The sequence below is a fragment of the Musca domestica genome, unplaced genomic scaffold (assembly GCF_030504385.1).
Source record: "Musca domestica strain aabys unplaced genomic scaffold, Musca_domestica.polishedcontigs.V.1.1 17, whole genome shotgun sequence".
NCBI classification, from domain to species: domain Eukaryota; kingdom Metazoa; phylum Arthropoda; class Insecta; order Diptera; family Muscidae; genus Musca; species Musca domestica.
Genome location: NW_026712230.1, coordinates 14,101,039 through 14,106,247, shown reverse-complemented (window position 1 = coordinate 14,106,247; position 5,209 = coordinate 14,101,039).

Genomic DNA, 5,209 nt, shown 5'->3' with positions numbered 1-5,209 from the left:
AACGTTAATAAAACTTGAAATAAGTATCCAACCGTCTTCAAATTTCACAAATCCAAACATTTTTTCCATTTCCCTTAGCCAGAAATCTGATATGAATATATAATCAATTGGAATTTATGGTTTCCTATAAAATTGAATATAAATGTTCGATTTCCTCTAAATTTTGCACGTACAAATATTTTTATCTGTATTGGATGAAGTGGAATATTCCGGTCCTCTGTATCTGGTACCTCACGCATATTTCCACATTTTCCAAAAATTTGCACATATCTCATATAAAGTATAGGAGGTTGGACAATATTGGTCAACTCCTTCGGAACCAGCCCCATAAAGGGTCAACAATTAGAATAATCATAACTCAAGGCTGGGGGTATATATCTGTCGGCAAAACCGATTAATACTATTTTACTTGTTTATATATAATCCGGGAGCTTTTTGGAGTACACCCTGTAGGAATTCTCGATTTAAGCTTGAAAATCCTTAAATCCTCGATCCTTTGAAAATCGTCTTAAAAATCAACATTAAAATATGTCTGTTCTTCTACAATTTTTTTTTCAACAATCGTCGATTTTACATTTTTCAAGAATTATCTTTAAATATCAGCGATAAAAGTTCAGTTTAGAGTTCTCAAAATATTCTTAAACTATGTCTTCAGTTACGACTGACCTTTTAAAAATGTTCCCTTGCAAAATATTTAAAACTCTACGAATATAACGCTGATGATTCGTTGAAAAAAAAATAGCCCTTGATAACATTAAACATTTATTTTTATTTTTCTTTAAACGGAAAATTTTTAAAGAACTAAACGCTTGAATTATTGCCTTACTGGAGTATTTTTGTTTATACCAAATATTACGTGATCCATAGGAAGAAAAGGTATTCTTGGAATTAGCTTAAAATGCTGGCAATAAAAAGCTTAAGGTTACAAATTGTCCTGTTAAATTCTTGTTAACATTTACGACAAATACACTTTGCTTTGATGTGTGTGCGTGTGTGTTTTGGCATACAACACAATACAGATGTAAGTGTTAAAGTTTCGCTCCTATCATATGTTCCAGCGTATGTGAGACATATTTTATATTTAAATTATACTACTTATATATGGTTGATATAAAATTTAAAATTTCCCTCTACCGAAAATTCTTAACATGTTAATATTTCAAAATAAATATCTTAAAGGCTATTATTATGTTATCATGTTATGCTGTTTTGTTTTCAATAAATATTTTGTAGCTTTAACATTTTTCAAAGACTTCGTGACCATAAAATATTTACGATTTTCCGTTTAATGTGTATGTGGCTTTGTTCGAAAAAATCCTTTTGTTATTTTTCTGTTATCTCTTGTCGGCTATTATTTGGCGTGTCATTTTTCTGTAAGTGGGAATTGAAAGTTTAAATGTGGAATTTGTTTAATATTTTAATCCACTAGAACATGGATTATTTAGGACGAAAAGAGATATTTTTGCGATTATTAGAATAATATTTTTCAAAGAATAACCAAAGCTATAGTGGTTCATTTATTTTCAGATTATAATGTTTAGGAAAATCAGGGCTATAGTCATCAATTTTTGAAGAGTATTTGCCAAAAGGGACATGTCAGTGGATATTAAAATAATATTTTCATGGGCAATCAGAGCAATATAACCGAAATTACTGTTGTGGAAACATGTTCAGTCACTGTTATTTTAAGAGTATTTTCAAAGGACAGCTAGAACTTAGGAGACTTTAATCATATTTTTAGAAATAAAACCAGAGCCATGGATATTTTAAGAATAACTATTTAAAAAAGGCACAAGTAATGTAAACAAGTAAAAAACATTAAGTTCGGCCGGGCCAAACTTTTAATACCCTCAACCTTAGGGTAAAGGAAACATTAGAAGAAATGTGGCAAAAACCATTAAAATGCCGAATATCGGGAGGTGCCGTTATATGGGGGCTATACCAAATCGTGGACCTATACATACAATGTTTCGCCAAAGGAGCTAGAACCCATTATGACCTAGAAATACCAATTTTCAGACAAATCCGTGTAAAAATGTGGCAAAAATCATCAAATTACCGAATATCGGGAGGTGCCATTATATGGGGGCTATACCAAAACGTGGACCTATACATACAATGTTTCGCCACACGAACTAGGACCCATTATGACCCACAAATACCTATTTTTAGACAAATCAGTGAAAAAATGTGGCAAAAACCATCAAAATACCGAATATCGGGAGGTACCGTTATATGGGGCTGTACCAAATCGTGGACCCATACATGTAATGTTTCGCCACCGGAGCTGGAACCCATTATGACCAACAAATACCAATTTTTAGACAAATCCGTGAAAAAATGTGGCAAAAATAATCAAAATACCGAATATCGGAAGGTACCTTTATATGGGGGCTATACCAAAACGTGGATCTATACATGCCATGTTTTGCCACACGTACAGGGACCCGTTATGACCTACAAATAGCAATTTTTAAATAAATCAGTGAAAAAATGTGGCATAAATCATCAAAATACCGAATATCGGGAGGTACCGTTATATGGGGACTATACCAGAACGTGCACCGATATATCTCATTTTCAATACCAACCATCCTAGACACAACACAAATTGCTTTGCTAAATTTTGGCACCCTACGTCAAATAATGTGGGCTGTATCGTGATTTCAACAGACAGACGGACAGACAGACGGACATCGTTAAATCGACTTAGAATTTTATGCTGATCATGAATATATACTTTATGGGGTCTACGACGAATATTTAAGGATGTTGCAAACGGAATGACAAAGTAAATATACCCTCCTTTCCAAGGTGGAGGGAATAAAAAGCAGTAAATTCGGCCGGGCCGAACTTTGAGTACCCTCCAACATTTCAAACTAATTTGGAAAAAAGAAATAAAAAGAAAAAAAAAAAAAAAACAAATAAAAGAAAAATTAAATCTTTTAAAAATTCGGTTAAAATCTTGAAGATACCGAATGTAGCCGTTATATTGGGGTCTAAACGAAGACGTAGACATGCTTATGCAACTTTTTTCATAAGCCATTACAATATTCAAATACTAAACTTGAAAAAAATCCGGTGAATAATTTAACGAAAATCAGCAAAATACCGAATATAGGGAGGTAACGTGGCGCTATAGGAAGTCCTGGGCCAGCATATACAATTTTCTTTCACAGGCTGTAGTACATATTAGGAACATTAAATACGAAATTTCAAACAATTTCAGTGAATATTGTACCTAAATCGTCCAAATACCGAATATATGGAGGTACTGGTATTTGGGCCTTTACGAAGATCTGGATCTTCATAGACAATTTTCTGTCATAGGCTGTAGTACCTATTACGAATTCTAAATATGAAATTTGAAACAACTCCGGTGAATAATGTCCTTAAAATCATCAAAATATCGAATATAGGGTGTACCGTTGTATATGGGCTATATAGACATTTCTTTTCCAGGGGGTAAAGTGTTTAGAAGGAGCTTCTAGTATGGATTTTTAGACAATCCCTTTGAAAAATGTATCTAAAACTATCAAAATACAAGATATTGGGAGGTACCGTTACATGACAATACAGAGTGAGATGAAAAAACTGCAATCAATTTTAGACTGCTGTCATTTGTAAGCCACTCATCCGACAGCTGTTAAAATTATTCCAGTGACAGCTCAGCTAGTGTGATTTCTTTATATTTGGCTGGAAAACCACAAGTAGCTATCATTAGAGCACTCCAGCATTTAAATGTGAATAAATCGTTTGTGTCTTGTACCATCGCTCGTTACCGTGATACTGGTAGCGTAGTCCGACATCAAGGAAGTGGACGGAAGAAAACAGCAGCATCAGCAGAAATGGTTCGAAAAGTAAAGAAGCAACTTGATCGAAACCCGCGTCGCAATGGCCGAAAAATGGCTCGTGAGCTGAACATATCGCAATATTACATTCCGCAAATATTGAAAAATGAGCTCGGGGTAAAGCCATTGAAATTCCACCAAATGTAAGAACTTACACCGCAGCAGAAAGACAATAGACTCAAAAGAGGTAAAGAGTTAATTCGCTTGGCCAAAAGTGGTAAACTGCCGAATTTGGTTTTCTCCGATGAGAAAAAATTCGTTGTCCAGCAGTTTGTTAACAAACAAAATGACCGTGTTTACTTGCCAAAGAGTTCAGCTGAACATGTGCACTTTCGGTTGGCCACCAGAACTCGAGCACCGGCCACCAGAAGTGGTGTGGGCCGCCATAACAGCTGATGGTCACTCTCCGCTATTATAAATCGATCGTGGTATCAGCCACCGATGGAGTGTATGGTAAATGTACTACAATATTTTTGAAAATTCCTAATAAATACTAAAGTGTACTACAATTGGTACCGTTTCGTATCATGTGAACGGTTTGAAATTTGCAACGGTAATCGAGGTTAAGGAGTAGGGTCGATGTAAGGTGGTCATTTTGGAAGTGTGTACTTATGTACACAAAAAATCCAAAATAAACAATTTGAATGACTTGATTTGGAATATTTTTCAAAAGACAAACAGATCTTATGGCGGAGATTTTAGGGATATTTTTATCAAAGAATAACATTGATAATTTAGGATTATTTTTTAGAGGACAACCAGAATGATAGTTTTTAATTTTTGAAAATATAGTTTTCAAAGAAAAACTTGAGTTATTGTCCTGAATGTTTTTTTTTTTTTAAGGACAAACACAACTACCGTCGTAAATTGTTAAGGACATTTTTCAAAAGGTAAACACAGAGCTATTGTCTCATAGTTGTTAACGATAGTTAGCAAAGGACAGTCGGTACTGAGATTTTTGAACATTTCTGGATGTACTATGGAACATAATTTCGAAAAACTTTCGATGTCACTAAAATTCATATTTAAATTTGCATTAATTCTAGAATTTTAATTCACTTCAAAATGTTTCACATTTTTTTAATTCACTTCTTCTTTTTCGTTTTCTTACCCAAGAAGGTTTCTGGCTGAAATTATTAATACCAAATTATGAATGATAATGGCATAGCTGCACAATGAGCCATATAAACGTTGGAAATTATTCATAAGGACAAAATAAGCAACAAAAACTAAAACAACCACAAGACATCCAAAAGGTCCCTGTTTTTCGGTCAACAAGCACGTGCCCATTCCAGACAATCATAAATTCACAGCAACAACCAAAACACAATAAAAGACACACAAAAACGATAACAACA